The following is an 18,444-nucleotide window of genomic DNA, read 5'->3' as shown; positions in this document are numbered from 1 at the left end:
CCCCCCCCCCGGGGCTGCGGGTAGGACGGGGCAGGGGGGCCGCCTCGAGGCCTCCCCCCCCTCCCCGTGCATCTGCCTACCCCCTCGGGGGGCACCAAGGGTGGGCTGGGGGCACCCCCTTCTTCCCCCCCCCCAGTGCAAACCCCGCTGGTGACTTTGCACCGTGCTCGCTGCCTGGGGGGGGGATGTCCTGGAGTTGGGGCTGTGCTGGGGGGTGCACGCTCGTGCAGACACATGCACGCTCATGCACACTCGTGTGCACACACACCCCTTGCCTGCAGCACCCCGTGCACAGTCCCCCCCCCCCACCCGCTGCAGCCCTCTCCCCCTTGCCTGGGCTCCGAGGGGTGCAAAGCGCGTGTGCACGCGTGTGTGTGTGTGTGTGTGTGTGTGCACGCGTGTGTGTGTGTGTGCACGCGTGTGCACACGTGTGTGCACGCTGGGAACAGGCCGTACTGTAATCGCATCCCCGCCCGTCTGCCCGGGAGGCTGCCCCCCCCCGCACCCCCCCCCGTGCACACGTCTGTGCAGGGCTCCGCACCTCGCGTGCGTTTTGGCCGCGCTCGCTGCGCGTTTGCAGGGCGTTGGGGAGCAGGCGAGCGCTATTTAAAGCGCGCAGTCGGGCTCGGTTTAGCAAAGCGGGCATAAATCACATTAAAATACTGATCGCGAGGATCCCGGCGCCTGGGGGGGGTCGCCCGGCTTGGGCAGGCAGAGGGGAGTCCAGCCGATGGGGGGGGGCAGCCGGGGGGGACACTGGCCGGATTCATTCGCATCCATTCTGGTGACGATCGGACAAACTGGGGGGGTTAATTCGGGGTCTTCTCCCCCCCAGGCCAGTAGCTGCCCCCGGTCCGCGAGGAGAAGCGTGGCACCGGCACCGTGCCTGGGGGGGGCCGGGCTGGGGGGTCCCGGTAAGGAGATCCCCGGCAAACAGCTTGGGAACAGGGCGAAGAATTCCTGATTAACGACCAGAACAGCTCGGGATCTCGTTTTTCTCCATAAATCCTGGCTGATTATAAACGCAGCGCTGGGCCGGGCTGCCGGCTTCGCGCGGGGGGGCCGGGGGGCACCCCTTAAATAGCAAACACATTTTGAGACGTGAAATTTGGGGTTTTCCCATTTCCCTAAGCCGTAACTCCGGCTCTGTGGAGGTCCAACCCCCTGCGCCGCATTCAGACCCCCCCTTTTTCGTCTTTTTAAAAATTTTTTAAATTTTCACTTTTCCTCTCCGCCGAGGAAAGTTGTCCCAGCACCAGCCCGTCGCAAGCCCAACGTCACCGTCCCAGGCGTCACCGCGAGGCCCGTGGCAAAGGGCTTTCGCCGCAGCCCAGCACCGTGCATGACAGATCAGCGTCGTTTTGTTTTTCCCTTTTACCCAATAATAAGCTTTTTTCACCCAAGATCGGGGGGGGGGGGGAACCATATTCCCAGGAAGGAGAGAGGACCTGCGCAGGGCAGGGCTAGCTCGAGCGCAGCACGGATCCCGGTGCTATAATTACCACCCGCATTTTTGGGCTCCTAAATCGGGTGAGATGGGAGGAAGAGGCACCCGGGGGAGCAGACGGTGGGGTAGGGGCGTGCGGGGCGGGGGGGGCTGCACATCTGCAGGCCCCCCACGACCCCCCAGTGCTGTGGGTCCGCATGGGTCCGAAACGGCCGGACGTCGGGTCAGCGCTGCGCTCGGAGCGACAGGATTTCCTACATCCCCGGAGCAAATTGGGTGTTTTTCCCTCGAACTGTCGGTTCTGCCAAAAATACACCCCTGGGTGCAGATGTGAGCGGGGGGGGGAGGGGGGGGGGGCAGCGCGCGCTATTTTCGAGGGCTGATATAAAATAGACACCCTCGGTTTTCGTGTTTCCCCCTACCCTGGCCCGCAAGAGCTGCAGGTACTTTCCTGTGCACACGAAGTGTTTTAAAATGGGAAATATTCACGGCTGCTCCTGCCGTTTTGACGGGGAAGGAATCACCGGGCATCTTAAGGAGATGGGAAGAGCCGCGGTCGGAAGCTCCTGGAGCATCTGCCCGGCGGAGGTGCGGGAGAGGCGCGCGGGAGCTGCCGGCACAGCCGTGTGCCTTTGCTCCGTCCCTCTTAAAATGCACCTCTCCTCTGCTGCTCGTTTCAAGGAGCGGAGCCTCCCGGAACTGGAAAATCCAGATTTGCAGTATCTGGCGGAGGAAGAAGCCCTGCTCCGAAGGGGGCCGGGTGCCCCCCCTCCGCACAGGGGTCCTGCACCGGGTTTTGCACCGCTTCGGGTTTTGCACCGGAGTAGAGCCGGTCGTCCTCGAAACGCCGGCTCTGGAGCAGGCCGTCGCGTGCCGGCCGCTCGGACATCCCGGCGGGAGCGAGGCGTGCCGGGGCCCGGTTACCACCTCCCCAAGGACCGGCCGAGCGGCCGGAGCCGGGCTGCGCCGTGCTGGCGGCCGGATTTGCGCCGTGCCCGCCGGAGGAGAGCGCCCGGCGGGGGGGGAGCGCGATTTAATTATGGAGCCGCATTGTGATTTTGCACACATAGCTGGCTGCCGTAATCGGGTTACAAGGGTATCTGATTTTCCTCCCTCCCCTCCCTCTTCCTCCTCTTTTTCTTTCTTTTCTCAGCTGTTTTTTCCCCTTTTTCTCCTTTTTTTTTTTTGGTTCGGTGGTCCAAAGCAGTTGCTTGGGTGTCTCCGAGACCAGCTGCTGTTCGCCGGCCCCATGGAGCGGGCGACGCTCCCCACGGCCGCGCCGTTCGCCCCACGAGGCACCAAAATCCCTGGAAAACGGGGAATTTCCCCTCCTGGGAGACAGGCGGAAAGATGTGCAGCCCCCCCCAACCCCGCAGGGCCAAATTCCAGCAGATTCATCCCGATTTCCTCAACAAATCCCGGACCTTGATGAAGAGGAGGACTTCTCTTCATCCCCGCCAGGCCGGGAGGAGGAGGAGGAGGAGGAAGCACGCCGCTACGGCAGTTTGGGCGGCAAGGCGAGCGATGCCGCCCGCGTGGGCCGGGCCGTCGGGCTCCTCCGGGAAGCCGTTGTTGTCCGGGCGAATTCTTCTTTACATTTCGCACACCAGGATTATTTCCCCGGGGGGTAATATCCTGTAATTGGAACACAATAACGGGAATAAATTACTTACTTAGCCCTAATAACGGCAGCCCGGTTCCCATATCTATAGGAACGGCAACAGCTCCGGTTAGTGAAAGCGTGATCGTGGCGGCGGATGACACGTTCTTTCACTGGAATCGGAATGACTTTTAATTAAATTGGCTGGGGGAGGAGGGAGGGAGGCGGCGGACCTCCCAGCGCCGCCCCGGCCGGCCGGGCGCCGGCACCGCGGGGGTCGTGGTGGTGGGAGCCCCCCGGGCAGCCAGGGCCCTGGGTCTGCTCCCCGCGGTGCCTCGGCAGCGCCCGGCCAGGGCCCCGAAGAGGCGGGAGGGATGGAGGGAATGGAGGGAATGGAGGGGATGGAGGCATGGAGGGGATGGAGGGAATGGAGATGGAGGGATGGAAGGGATGGAGGGGATAGAGGAGATGGAGGGAATGGAGGGGTGGAGGGAATGGAGGTATGGAGAGGATGAAGGGATGGAGGGAATGGAGATGGAGGGATGGATGGGATGGAGGGGATAGAGGAGATGGAGGGAATGGAGGGATGGAGGGAATGGAGGTATGGAGAGGATGAAGGGATGGAGGGGATGGAGGGGATGGAGGGAACTGGGGCATGAAGGGATGGAGGGGATGGAGATGGAGGGATGGAGAAGATGGAGGGGATGCAGGGGATGGAGGGGACTGAGGGATAGAGGGGATGGAGGAGATGGAGGGAATGGAGGTATGGAGGGAATGGAAGTATGGAGAGGATGGAGGGATGGAGGAGATGGAGCAGATGGAGGAGATGGAGTGGATGGAGGGGACTGAGGGATAGAAGGCATGGAGGAGATGGAGGGGATGGAGGCATGGAGAGGATGGAGGGATGGAGGAGACTGAGGGATAGAAGGGATGGAGGAGATGGAGGGGATGGAGAGATAGAGGGAATGGAGAGATAGAGGGGATGGAGAGATAGAGGGGATTGAGGGATAGAATGGACAGAGGGGATGGAGGGGATGGAGGGGATGGAGGGGACTGAGAGATAGAAAGCATGGAGGAGATGGAGGGATGGAGGAGACGGAGGCTGGAGGGCTGGAGAAGCCGGGCCGTTCCAGGCCCCCAGCGCAGGCCGTGCCGCCGGCCGGGCAGTGCCCACGCTCTGCCCACGGCACCGCCTGCCCCGCGCGGGGGACGGACCGGCCGGCGACGGGCCGAGGCACCGCGGAGAGGCGGGAGGGCTCCCGGCACCACCGAGCACGCGGCCCCGCGGGAAACCCCGGCCGAGCCCCCCCGGCACAGGGAAAACCCCCCTGCTCCTGAAACACAGCAACATTCACAACCCGCCGCGGCCGGGGGGATTGAATTACCTGCCGCTGCGGGAAGAAAGGAGGCATTCAGCGCGGTTTAGCTTCTTCCAGCCGAGGCCAGACGCCACGGTTATGGTCGCGCGCGGAGGCCGGGCAAGGCACCTCCTGCATCTTGTCCTTGGGACCGGCCCCGCGTCCCCCAGCCCCGCTGCCGCCCCCGGCACAGACCCCCCCGTGCCCTCACCGGCTCCCTCATCCTTTAATAAACCCTTAAGAGCAGAACTCAGGCCCTGCCAGCACGGCGGCTGCTCCGTCTCCTCCGGCGACATGAAGCATTTTCCTCGCCGCGTTTTGCTAATTAGCTGAAGCATTTGCGTTGAAAGGGGAGAAATAGGAGCCCGGAAAAAAGGAAAAAAAGGGGGGAAAGAGAGGACGAAACGGGCGCAGAAGGGGCCGGGAGCAACGTCACATCCTCCCGCGGGTCTCCCGGCCCCGCAGCCCTGCAGCATCGGCTCCCTGCGTTATCGAGATGATCCAAAATACCCGTTTTGCCCCCCCAGGCCGCTCAGACCCCCCCGCCATTGCACGCTGCGGCAGCGGTGGGTGATTTCAGACACGCTGCTCGGCGGTTTAGCTCCCCGCTTTATCTTCTACACGGCTGTTAATCCCCCGGACACATGTTTCCTATAAGCTGTTGATATTTAACACACAATAAGTGTCGTATGGAATTGCAGGACTGGCCCCACGCGGACCCACGGACAGCGCGGGGGGCTGCGCCGAGGCCCATGGAGGGGCCCCCAGGCTCCGGGCCGGGGCCGGAGTGAGCAGGGCGGCTGCAGCACCCGAGTGCAGGCGCACACGCAAGCACTCGCACAAACACGTGTATGCGCACAGACATGTATGCACACACACGCACTCACACGGACATCTATAGGCACGCACATATGCACTCACACAAACATATGCACACACACATGCACACACGCACATGCACTCGCATGGATACCTACAGACACACACATGCATGCACATGCCTTCACACGAACGTGTATATGCACACATGCATGCGCGCACACACACGAACACTTACAGGCGCACACATGCACACGCATGCACTCGCATGAACACATGCATGCGCACACATGCATGCAAACATATTCACACACATGCATGCACATGCACTCACACAAACATATATGTGCACACACACACATGCACTCACACAAACACCTATAGGCACACACATACACAGGTGCATGCACACACACTCTCACACAAACACCTATAGGCACACACACACACACACACACACACACGCGCATGTGCATGCACACAAACATGCACTCACACAAACATGTGTATGCGCACACATGCGCACACACACACACGCACACTCGCACAGACACCTATAGAGGCATGTGCATACATGCACACACACAAACACGCATATGCACACATGCGCACGCACTCACACACACGTATATGTGTACACACACACACACACACACACACACACACACACACACACACACACACACACGTGCCGCCTGGGAGGGGCCCTGGCCAGTAGCTCAGACTGGGGCCGCGGCACAGTCTCTGCGCCGTGGTGCGATGGGACCCCCCCCCCCCCCCCCCCCGCCTCCCCGCTCACCTGCCCGGGAGGGGGCCAGGGCCCCGTGCCCACCCGCACTGGCCCACACCGAGCCCCCGTCCCACCACGGGTCCCCCCCGTGCCAGCGGGGAGCAGACAGAGCAGGCAGCCAGCATGGGGGGGGGGGGGGGGGCATGGCCCCTGCAGCCGCATCGGATGGACGGATGGAAAAAGGGTCCCAAAACGCATGGGAGCATCCCGCGGCGATGGGAGCCCCCGGGGCCCGAGCAGCACCCGGGGCCGAGGCCGTGCTCCGGGTAGCGGGAAGAGCCCGCTCGGCTCCCTCGGCCGCTCTCCGGCACGAGCTTCGCGTTGCTGCGGGATGACACACGCCGCCCCCTCCAAAACAAGGCGCTTTATTATTATTCTGTTTCTAATTTGGGGGTTGGAAATAATTTTCCATCCCTGCTTCCAACCAAAACCATCCAAAAATAATAAAAAAAGCGGCTTTCCAGAGAGCCACGGTGGGGTCGGCGGCAGAGGGAGGCGAGGGGGGGGACGAAGAGCCACGCAGGAAAGCTGGCGGTGCCCAGGGCGGCTCCTCCGCGCCCGCCTCCGGGAAAAACCGGCACGGGTGGAGGTTCCCACGGATCCCCACGGATCCCCACGGATCCCCACGGTCGCCACCGTGCAAGAGCCGCTCCAAAGTAATAAACCCCCCAAAATGCGGCTGCTGCTGCCTGGCACGGAGGGTGCCGGCGGCGGGGGCCGGTGCTCAGGCATCCCAGATGTTTGCATTCCAAAAAGTCCTTTAAAAAAACCAGGAGAGGCAGGCACGACGGCAGAAACACCCGGCATGCAGAGCGGCCGCTGCAAAACAAGTCTTTTTTTCCGTGAGTCACCGGTGGAAAGACCAGCTCAGGCGCCCTCCGCCGCGGCTCAGCACCCCCGTCGGACGCCCCGGCCCCCCGAGCCCCCGGCGCGTGCAGCACCGTGCACCGCGGCCGCCGCTCCCGGCTCCCCTGAGCTCTGCCGAGGCCGCGATGAGGCAAAGCAGGAAAATCGGGTTGGGGTCGAGCGGGGCAGGATTAACGGGGGCCTCCCGCCGCGGCCCGGCCGCGTCAGCCGTCGGGAGCAGCGTTTAGGCTGCAGCAGCTCGGAGCGGGATTTTCCCACTTCCTGCGACCCCGGCAGCAGCAGGGGAAGAAATTGGGGGGGGGGGGGGAACTTCGAAACAAACAGTTTTGATTTATCGTTTGCAAGAAGAAATCGAGCATGTTGAAAGAAAGCACAGGAAGTCCTGGGGATCATAAATCCTGCCCGGGAGCAGATAAAGCCAACGCGCTTCCACGCGCTGGGAGAGCAGCGGGGTTACGGGGAGGGCGGGCGGTTAAAGTTTAGGGAATCTGGGTTGTTTTTTTTTTTTTTTTTGGTAAAAACAGCAGCAATTGCTGCCGAGCAGCCTGATCCTGACTCGGCTGTTTCCAGCGGAGAGTGATGCCGCGGGCTGGCGGAAAGGGAGGAAACGGCACAAAAAATGTGGCAGAGGAGGAGGACGGCTTCGCACGCCGGGTGCCCTGGGTGCCCTCGACGCCTTCCCCATCAAGGGGGGCAAAACCAGAGCAAAAAGGGGCCGGGGATGTAGCAAACCCCCTTGGCCGCCGGCGGGTCCCGGGAGCGCGGCGGGGCCGCAATCACTGCGTCTCACTCCCGGCCGAGCCCCCGGCGCAGCCACTTCCCGACGCTTCGCCGCTGCGGCGGATGCGGGATGCGCGCGGGGCAGCATCCGCGCGTCGGCCAGGCCGGGGAGGATGCGATGGCTCCTGGGGGAGCTTGGGGCAGCTGCGAGCTCCTGCCCCTCGCCGTCACCCGCCGAGTGACGAGAGCCCTGGATTTGTTGTGGGGACAGAAACAGCACGTCCTGGGTTCTGGCCGTGTTTCCTGGCAGCTCCAGCAAGGATTTGGCTGCGCAGGAATTTGGAAGCCGCCTTAAATCCAGACGAAATGAGAAAAGGCTGAGAGTGACTTTCCGAGCAGAGTTCGGCAACAAATCTCTGCTCCACAGCCGCTCGCAGAGCAGGAAAGGAGCCGCGGCCGCCCGCTCCCGCTGCTGCCGCTGCGCCCGGGCTGCGCCGAGCAAAGCGCCCCGGTGCCCCTGGCCTGGCCGCGCAGCCGAGCGCCGGGGCGGAGATGCTCGGGGGGCGGATTTGGAAAAGGAGAAGTGTCACCCCTCAGCACACGTGCTCCTTGCAGTGACCCCCCCCCCCTTGCAGCCCCAGCCCCCGCGATCGATAGCGCAGGTATTACACGCCATAAATCCAGCCGGCCCCGGACGCGGGGCTGCCGGGAGGACGCAAGCTGGCAGCGGCCCTGCGCGAGCGCGTCCAGCGGCTCCGGAGACAGCGGAAAGACGTCCAAGTAGGCGTTTGAACCAGCTCCTAAACGAGGATTGTAACTCGGTTAGGAACTGCTTTTAATAACCCCTTGGCCTGGCGGCTGCGCCGCCTCTTTGGGACAGATGTGCGTGTTCTGGCTCTGCCCGCTCCCGGCGGCAGGCGGCTCCCGCTCCGGCGCTGCTCCCCGCGGGAGGCACCGGCTGCCGAGAAAAAGCAGCAGCAAAAACACAAACAGATGCAAAAGCACCCGCCAGCCTCCTTCCACCGCTCCCGGGCCGGGGCAGCCGGGAAAGGTGCTTTCCTGCCCCGTCGGCGCCCCGGGAAAACCGGCGCTCCGGCCCAGGCCTTTCGCCCGGGCAGGGTTTCGGCAGCCCCGCAGGTTTCCCCGCTCGGGCTGCGGTTCCCTTTGCCTCCTTCCGCCGGAGAAGCCGCTCAAAATGATGGAAACCGCTCGGTTTCGCTTTTGCCGAAAGCTGGTTTCTCATCGAGTTTCACTCCCACGCTCTCCCGGCCGGCACCGCCGGGAGCTGCGAAGCTGCTGCGAGCCCAGGGGTTTGGAGCAGAGGAGAATTTAAAGCAGGATCCCCCCTCCAAAACCAGAATTTCTATAGGAATAGAAACATTTCCACCGCTCCGAGCTTTTGCAAAAAGCAAAACAGCTCACGAAACCCTGCGGGGGTTGAAGACAAGCTGGGATGTCGCCAGATAGACGTCTTTCCTAAATTAAAGCTGCCCCAGCCCCGGGGGGGGGGGATGTTTCCAGCTGCGGAGAGCTGGGATGCTCCTCGGCGGGGGCTGCTCCTCAGGGCCGGCTTCGGCCCCCGTCGCCCGCGAAAGCCGCGTTTGCTAAGCGGTGACAACCTACTGCAGAGGGGGGAAAAAACCCCCGCGCGCCCTAACTTATGTGCAGACAAGGAAAATCCGTTAAACTAAAACAAACAAACAACCGAATCAGAAAGCAAAGAGAAAAATCACATTAGCCCGACTGTGAATCATAAATGCCGGAGAGGGGTATTTACAGGCTGAATCGCAAGGCGCATGTAAACTGCGGAGCATCAGACACGCAGAGAGCCGTAAATGCAGGCAACGTTCGCGAAAAAATGCTTTGATTAGGATCTGGGCCGCATTCAGCCCAGATGTTCATTTGTCAATGAAAGAGGGATGGGGGGGAGGTGAGAAAGGCTTTAAATTAATCTTTACAACTAGAAAGGAGCTTGTAATACACACCATATGGGGAGAACCGTCCTTCTAATCCCCTCCCCTTCCCCCGAGCGGCTCGCACGGAGGCAGGCAGGGGTTAGGATCCTTCCCGGGCTTTAGCCCGGCCCAAATTTCGCCTCTCCCCCGTAGATGCCCTGTCTCCCAGCAGCTTTTCATCCCTGGACTTTGCGGGCAAGACAAGCAGAATACGAACCCCAGCGGCTCGGCCCGGCCCGGCCCCACAGGGGCTTTTTTTCCCCCCCGTGAACAAAACAAACTGCGATTCCTCTTGCAACACCATCCCTGTTTTATTATTTCTTCCCGGACTGAGATAGCTGCTCGCTCCCTCCCTCCCGCAGCCACATGTGGTTTCTTTTTAACCCCTCTGAGCTGGAAGCGGGGGGGCGAGGAGGGACGAGGCTGTTTATTAAATGCCATCCATTCAAATTAATTCCCCTAATGGCCTCGGCGGCACCGCGGTGCGCATTTAAATGAGCGCTTTGTCGTCCGCCCCAGCCGACCTGCAGCTCGCCGCAGAGCGAACCTGCCGCAAAGGCGGGCTCCGGCGGCAGCGACCGGCCCGAGCCTGCGAGGAAGCGGAGGGGGATTAAGCCCGGAGCCCAAACGTGATGGGCAGGGAGGAGGGAGCCCCGGCAGCTTGGCGGGCAGGGTGCGAGATCCCAGGAGAGCCGAGCCGAGCATCCGCAACCAGAGTCATCCTCCGCGCAGGGCGAGGGAGCCGTGCAAAAAGGTGCCGGGAGGGAGCAGCAATCCCGGGAGGGAGCAGCAATCCCGGGAGGGAGCGGCAATCCCATTCCCGGAGCCAGCTCGCGGCCGCCGCTTCCCAGCTGGTGCCTGGGCTGCGTTTCGCTCCGCCGAAGCCCTGGGGGACCCGGCGCCGGGCCCGCGGAGGGCTGAGCAATGCCCCCCCGACGGCTCCCCGCGCTCCCCGCTGCTGCCGCAACCCAACCCCTCGCTGCCCGGCTGCTCCGGCCGCGTGCCCCGGCTCCCGGCGCGGCAGCCCTGACGCTCTTGAGCAAACAGGCTGTGCCCCCCGGGATGGCCACAGGTTACGTACGCGCCTTGGCTCCGGCTTCGAGGCATCCCGGCCCTTTCATCAGCCACAGCACACGCACGTGCACGCGTACATGCATGCACACGCGTGCACTCTGCAAGCACCAGCTACCTCCCAGCTGCGGGCAACGGTGCTCTCAACTTCTCCTCGCATCTTGTTCCCTCTCTTCCTCCCTTAACAGCTGCCAGGGATTTCCTTCCACCCTCGAGGGTCCTCCTCCTCCTCCTCGCCATCCTCCCTGCCCTGCTCCTCTTCCCCCTGGGACGGAGGAGGAGGAGGAGGGGAGGAAGAGCCGCGGGGCTCCACTGTTCCCCTCCGGTTTGACATGGCCACCGAGAAATTACTGGTTGCGGCAAGTTTTTGGCTCCCCGCAGCCGTTGGGGACGGGGGGAAAGGTGCCCGCCTGCCACGTGCGGAGCCAGCGCTCACCCCCCACACGGAACGGGGGGAAAAAGGGAAGAAACGGGGCACGCACGCTCCGGGGGCCCTGCTGCTCACAGGAGCCGCGTCCCCGGCACACGGGGTGATCCCTGCCGTGCCTGTGTGGGGCCAGCAGCCCTGCGCCTCGGCCCTCCCCAACGCACCCGCGACAGCCATCTCCAGCCCCAAAACCCGGCCACGGGGGCCAGATCCGGTTCAGTGCGATGGGGCTGCGCTCCTCCGAGCCCCCGTTACGGGTACGGGCTACGGCGGTGGTTACTAATCATCACAGCAGCCCTTTGGTTTTCTTTCTATATGAAAATAAAGCAGTGGTTTGCAGAAGGTTCTCGTTTCGGGAAACATCTGGAGTCAGCACTTCTCCCCAGGCAGCGGAGTGCGCAGGGGAGCGTCAGCCCGCACGCGCTGCAGGGGAGGAAGAGGAGGAGGAAGGCAGTAACTGCTCGGGTCCGAGGGGACGGATGCAGCATGCAGATCCGTTACCTGCAGCCTGGTTTTGGCCCCCACTGCAGGCGCCCAGGGCCCCGTGCGGAGCCCTGCGAGGAAACGGGAGCTGCGGCGGAGGCCGAGGGGACTCAGGACCTTGCGGCCTGCTGGGCGGCAAGATCCGCACCCAAGGCTTACGGTTCCCTCTCCTCCTCCCGGGACGGGCAACGGGGGACGGACAGGGATGGGGACGGGATCCCCCGTGCTGCCGAGCGGCTCCTGCTCCTCCCAGTCACAGCCCGTGCCTGTGGTTGCAGGACCTTGGTGACATGAGGGGACACCCCTGCTCATCTGGGATGCTTGGATGGAGGGTGCCAGGGGGACCCCAGGAGGGCACCGGGAGCAAGGATGCTCCTGGGCCTGTGCACGGTGGGAAAAGGGCTTTGGCAAAGGCAGCAGGTCGGGGCCGCGGGCTGGCGTCTCAGCCCGGAGCGCTTGTCCCAGGCTGGGGGCCGGGACAGCCAGGGACATCCCCCCTTCTCCAGGCAGAGCCGCCAGCTCCTCCAGCGCCCCGGAGCAGCAGCCCCTCTGCAGCCAGCAGCGCCGGGCACGGGAAAGCCCCTTCGCCGCCCTCCCGCGGGGCGGGATGCAGGATGCTGCGGCGGGATGCAGGATGCCAGGGCGCTGCGGGCCCCCCCGGCCCCCAGCCCGGGGCGAGGGGCTGGCACGGCACTGCCAGGCTCCGGCAGAGCAGCGGGCAGAAGAAACCGCAGCCAGCGGTGCAGGGGAAAACGATGAAATCAGGAGCCGGGGGGGGGAGGGGGGCGGGGGGAGAGTTGTTTATCCAGAGCTGATTTTGATTTTCTGCTTTCGAACAGCAGCAGGATGCGGAGCCCGGGCTCGTTATGCAAATGGCAGCAATTAGAGCTCGCCGGGCTCTGCCGTGAGCCGCGTACGCACTCGCAGAAAGCCTTGCTGCGACACGAGGGGAATGACAACGCTGGTGTGTATCTGTTTCGACAGAGACCCTCTGCGATCTCAGATGGGCCCTTTCGTCGCTCCCTTAGGGAGAGGCTTTTCCCGGGGGAAAGACTTCCCAAGGAAGAGTGTCCCCGTCTCCCGGAGATGCCAGCCCTGCCGGCAGCACGTTCACACAAGCGCTCGGGACCAGAGAGGAGGAAAGATCAAGGGAGGGGAACGACGTTGGAGGCAACCCTTGGCTGCTCTACCAAGCTGGAAAGGGGCCGCGTCCCCCAAAAGGCATCGCCGCGCTTTGCTGCAGGGCGCTTTTGGCTTGGGAGGGGACTGAGCACCAGCGGAAAGGGGCAAAGCAAAAACACGCTGTGCAGGAAGGCGGCAACCCTCCAGGAACTGGTTCAGCTTGAAGGTGTCTTTGAAATGCCCTGAATTCACTGCTCCAGGGTTAGAAAGTGAAGAACATTTCCCCCGCCACACTAAACACCTGGAAAAGGAGTGGGCAGCGGTGACACCTCGGCTGCAGCAGAGATGCACCCGTGAGGGACCAAGGCGAAGGCACCCAGCAGAGCGGGTCCCGCTGGGAGTCAAAAGGGATGGAGCAGGAGTGCGTCCTACCTGGATGGGCAGCTCCTGGAGCACGTTGCAGCTCTGCGCTCGGAGGAGGCTGGAGCGCGGGCAGAGCTCGGAGGAGGTGCAGCAGCAGGGTCCCGTCCCCGACACGCGCTTCGCCTCTCCGTGGCTCCCGGGAACCTGCAGGATTGCACCCAAGGGACCAGACACAGGACCTAAATCAGGAGCAGCTCCAGTAAACTCATCACCTTCCTCCTGTTTCACGTCAACGCAACAGGCAGGATTTATTCCCAGTACCTGCCTGTGGTTTCCCACCCCCCAGAGGAGCATCAAAACTATGATATTAAAAGAACCGATCTTTATCCATCTTTCTCCCAAATCTTTCTCTTCTTGTCGTTGCTGCTGTTCTGGATGCAGATGGAGACGGACAAGCCGAAGCTGCAGAGCCCAGCGAGCTCTGCAGCCGGTGGCAGCGAGGGGGGGCTTTGCTCTCCATCCCCCCCGGGAGCAGCAGGCAGGGGCTGCGAGGGGCTGGTGCCGGCCCCGCTCCGCGGAGGCTCCGGGCAGCCGGGAGAAGCTCCCAGGCAGCTCGTTCAGCCCGGGGGCATCTGCTGCAAAGCGCGCCGGGAGACTTTGCTCCATGTCATTTCGCAGCGTTATCACGTTTAATGGAGCGAGCATCCTGCAGGAAAGCACCCCAGGCCTGAATCCCGTCTCTCCGACTCCGCTGCCACGGCCTGCGGAGATCCCAGGCCGGGAGCACGTGGGGCTGCGGGGCCCTGGGCCCGTTGCGCTGTGCAGGGGCTCGCGCATCGCAAGGGGGAGCGGGAGCTGGTCCATCCCCCGGCGAGATCAGCTCCAGCGGGCGTCGCTTGGCAGACGGCCGGCGTAAGGCAGCGCACGGAGAGACGCGTTTCTGCAGTCCCCGGAGCGTTTGGGTGCAAGGCTCTCGCACGTGCCCGTTCCCGCCCCGAAGGCCGGAGGCGAATCCCAAAGCTTCCCAAGCCGCGGCTCAGCCGAGCGTCTCGGCAGCGTTTCGCTGGAGCTGCCTGGAGGCAGTGCTGGAGGGAGAAGCTCGCTCCCCGCTGCACCGAGACCGCGCACCGAAAACGCAGAGATCCAGCGCATCCCGCGACCCGCCCGGAAACCCGCGGCGGTAAGGAAGAGGTTTGGGGAGCAGAAAATAAACAGCAAATACAGAGCAACACACACAGCACCCTGGAAGGTGGTCCAGAGCCGAGCCGTGGTTTTTCCCCCATAACTTGATATTTTCCAGGCCTTTTCTCCATGGTCCAGGCAGGAGCTGCCCAAACACCTCAAACAGCGCTAGAAGGGGACGGATCTCACCCAACTTCACCCCAAACCTCTTCAGATGGACTGAGCAGCTCGGTCCACCTGCCCTGGGCACGAGCCGGGGGCAGGTTGGGCCCCAGCGCTGGGGCCGGAGCCGGGTGGGAGCCCCGGGGGAGCCGCGTGGAAGCGGCTGAGTCAGCTCCAGGAAAGCCGCTCCGGGACAGGCCATTTGGCAGGCAAAGGTTGGGAAGAAGCTTTTCTTCCGTAACAGAGCCGAGCGAATAATTCATGGTGGATAAATTATTCACGAGGAGTTTAGCCGTCCTCTGGCAGCGCCTCGTCTGTGAGCTGCTAGCAATTACCCCGCATTTATTTGTGATGCAGAATTTTGAGTTAATTTATTCAGACAAGTCGTTCCCAGGCTCAGGAAGAGCCCAGGGAAAGGAGGCGATACCTGAAATTGCAGGGGGGAAAAAAAATCATCAAGATGAGTTAGTGCTTCAGTGAGACGCGATGTTGTTATGCATCTGTGGTGCAAGAAATACGCAGAGCTGCCATGGGCCCTGCAGCCAGGGGCAATGCAGAAAAGTGCGTGAGGGATGGAGGCAGAGGAGGCAGCAGGCTGCTGGGTTTTGATGCAACGCGCTCCATTTCCAGCCCAGAGCCCCCAAACGCCCTTGGGTTTTCGGTTTCCTGGAAACTTCCCCGCCAGCAAACTCATCTGTTGGGAGATGCGTAGGGCAGGACATAGAAGGGAAGAAAGCTCGAGCAAAACAAACCCCGATTTCTGTTTGAACGACTGGCTCCCGCGTTGCTCTAACGAGGTATTTCCCCATTTCGTGAGCGGCAGCCCTGCTCGGCGGCCTCCCCAGGCCCAGCCCATCGGCTGCCGCTGAACCCGCGGGCTTGTTTCTGCCTCCTGCGTGCAACCTGGACCCACCTGCAGAGCAGCCTTCGACCCAGCAGAGTTTTGGGGGGGGGGTCGTGAACAGCATATTATTCTCAAGTGAAGCAGAAATTTGCTTGAGCCACGGCGCTGCCCCAACAGCTTCGCCTGCTTTGCATCCTTAGGAGGAAAGACTTGGATGAAATGACTTAACCCACTGGCATTTTTGACGCGTGAGGCTGCCTCTGAACCTCCCAGTTACAGAGAAGATCTTGGCCGCACAGGTCCCGAGGACACCCAAATCATCAGGTATACCAAAGAGACTAAAAATTACAATAAACCCCTAGAATCTCGCAGTTGGATTTTAAGCCTGTCTCACGATTTTAAGGGTTTAGTGGCTTCTCAGGGCCCAGAGCAGACCAGCGCAGCAGACCTGTCCTCGCACAGTGACGGCACCTGCTTGGGTGCTTTTCCACCCTCCTGAGCGCTGAACAAGCCCAGCCCAGCCGGTCTGCACGCCCGCGGCATGGCCGGGTGGAGACGTCCCGGAGCAGGGTCGCGCTACGTCCCCGTCCCCCTCCCGCCGGCCCTGCAAGAGGTTTCCCTCAGGTCTAAGCAATGGAAAGCATCTCCTGAAGCCGGGGACTTGCAACCTCACGTCCTGCACAGACCAAGACTGTCCAGGTCTCCTAAGTTAAGCAAACTGTTCTCCCCATGAGCAAGCCTCTACAGGCTCAGAATCAGTGAAACAGGTAAAAGGAAGAGAAGTGAAAGAAATTTGCTTCTTTTTTTTTTTTTTGCATGGTTTTTCCCTCCTTCCGTAGGTCCTGAAATGATGCTGCGTCTCATGCGCTGCCTTCCTCCCTGCTCTCACCCCCAGGTCTTGCTCTTCCCCCGGCTCCTGTGAGCTCCCAGGCTGTTTGGGTGAGCCGTGCCCAGCGGTCCTGCCGAACCTCCCTCCGGCTTCCTCCTGGGTGCGGGGCACGGTCCTGGGCTCCGGTTTGCAAGTCTTGCAAAGTTTCCTCCTCCCTCCTGAGGCTGCACAGGCCCCTTCGTGGGGCAGGAGCTATAAAATACCAGTGAAACGAATCCCCAGCAGCGCGGAAACCTGCATGGGGGCACGGCAGGGCTGCAGCGCTCCTGGCCTCGCAGCCTGGAGGTTGCCCTCCCTTCCCTGGGCCCCCTGGTTTTCTTTTTAAAGCTGTTTTCTGCACGCCAGGGAGAAGGACCTGGGACTCCAGCCGGGATCCGAGGTGCTGCCCCTGTTGGCCACATCCCAGTTCAGCTCTGTGGTCTGCTCATCGCCCAAGGGATGGAGAGACGGGATGGACGCAAGCGACGGACCTCCCTTTCTTCGGAAGAACCAGGCTAGACAAGAGCAAAACAACCTTCAACCCCATGTCGTCTTCTTCCAAACCACAACGCAATCGCTGTTAAGTGCCGCAGTGCTGGAGTCCAGCCAGGAAGTAACGCTCCCCTCTCGCGGCATCTCCCGTTTGCGACCACCACGGCAGAGGACATTTTGCAATAGCCCCGGGAGGCAGGTGAGCGTCACCGGCCAGGAGCAGAGAGCCTGAGCAGCCTGCCCACATCCAGCTCCCAGACCTCTGCCGCCAGCTCACGTTCCCACCACGTCCAGGGAGTCCCGAGCCCCCTTTTCAGTGTCCCAGGAAGACAAGGATTCCCTTCGCGCCTTGTTTTACCAGTGAATCATGGGACTTGCACCCTCTAGTATCAAGGCTACCGAAAAGGGGACCCAATGACCGGCAAAGGGGGACACTGCAGACCCACTGACCTGTTCACGTCGAGCATCTCCTCAGCCACATGCAGGTCATCGGGTCAGGTCTCTCCAGTGCCTGCTTGCTCCTGCTGTCCATGGCCTTGGCTGTATCCCCTGTCCCCAGGGCACTTCTTGATGGACACAAGCTGGGCCTCCATCTTTCCTGGTGTTCATCCCTTGTGACAGTCACCCAAGATCGCGTCCCACCGAGCTGGCTGGATGTCCAAATCTCAGTGTCCTGAGCATCCACTGCTGACGAAGCTGGAAGGCCAGGGCAAGAACTGGTCAACCCATGGCCAACCCATGGCCACCAGGAGACCCCAAAAGGACCTTCCAGGGGGGAAGGCGGCTTTTCTAGCAGCAAGAGAAACATGATGGATAACCATTTCCAGCCCCTCCTCCTTGCTTCCTCCCATGTGGATCAGGGCTCCCACAGTCCATACTCACTCATGGTCCTTCCTCCTTACCAACTCCTCTTCCACCATCACCCAGACAGGATTTGTCTCCTCTCCACCTAAACCACTGTGCCTCCTCGTCCTCTCTGCAAGGCTCCCATTGCACCGGGGGGTTCCCAGTGCCCACTGGAGCTCTAACACCATCCCAGAGACCCAGAGCCCAACATCTGAACATCTTTATCGGGACGCTGCCTGTCCAGACACTTTTTTTTTTGTGCAATGAGAGGGAGCCGGCACGCCAGGAATGCGCCGCATCAGCACTTCGCCGGCGATAACTGACAGGGAATGCGGCGGTTCTGGCTCCGAGGGCTCGCCAGACCCTCCCTCGGAGGTGGAAGGAGGGTCCTGGCGATGCTCGCGCGCTCGCCCTGGCGGAGGTGCCCCCTCCGCCGCAGCCAGGCCCGGGATTAGGGCAGCGCGTGCCTGGAGGGGGGCTGCCTCCATCCTCATGCCCTTCGCTGCAAGGCACCAGCGCGGAGCGGGGCCGGCTGGGCGGAGAGGATGGGAGGCTCCCGAGCAAATCCCCAGCGCCCTGGGCAGCTCCATCCCTCCGGGGAGCCGAGCTGTGGCCCCTTTGCCAGAGGCACAAGCCGGTGGAAACTGCGGGACCTCGGCCAGGCAGGACTCCCGGAGCGCGCGTGGCTTCGCTCCGTCTTTCCGTGGTGCCGGCTCCATGCACAGGTCTGAGAGCTGAGAACCTCAGACTCATCTCACTTGTGCCTTCAGCAGGCTCCGAGGTTTGGGGTGGGGAACGAGGGGCCTGGCAGCTTCCCGCGGTCATCAGGGCCAACTTAGGGAGGCCACAGCAGAGCCGTAACCCCCAGGGGAGCCGCGGGATCCAGGGGGATTCCCGGAGCCGCCAGGACCCCCGGAGAAGGGGAGGGAAGCAGCCTCAGATCCACCCGCTCTCCTCTGCGCCCCAGCCCTCCCCGCGCAGTGATGGGGACGTCCCGGAGCCACGGCCGAGGCGGCGGGCTGAGAACG

At 62.4% G+C, this 18,444-nt stretch overlaps 1 long non-coding RNA gene across 2 annotated transcripts; it reads right to left on the bottom strand.

Moving 5' to 3' along the window:
- Window positions 1–976: 976 nt before the first annotated feature.
- On the bottom strand, window positions 977–17,717 carry LOC112990615 (uncharacterized). 2 transcript variants are annotated; one of them, XR_010391573.1, is made up of 5 exons: window positions 17,453–17,717; window positions 17,021–17,266; window positions 13,092–13,226; window positions 10,638–11,477; window positions 977–3,082 (listed from the first exon to the last, which is right to left on the bottom strand). It is a non-coding gene; the product is annotated as an uncharacterized LOC112990615 (long non-coding RNA). The 2 variants fall into 2 exon arrangements; XR_010391572.1 differs by lacking the exon at window positions 10,638–11,477 and having other exon boundaries at window positions 17,453–17,692.
- Between the last annotated feature and the right edge of the window lie 727 nt (window positions 17,718–18,444).

This window comes from Dromaius novaehollandiae, chromosome 14 (genome assembly GCF_036370855.1).
Source record: "Dromaius novaehollandiae isolate bDroNov1 chromosome 14, bDroNov1.hap1, whole genome shotgun sequence".
NCBI classification, from domain to species: Eukaryota; Metazoa; Chordata; class Aves; order Casuariiformes; family Dromaiidae; genus Dromaius; species Dromaius novaehollandiae.
This window is presented reverse-complemented; position numbering and strand designations above follow the sequence as displayed.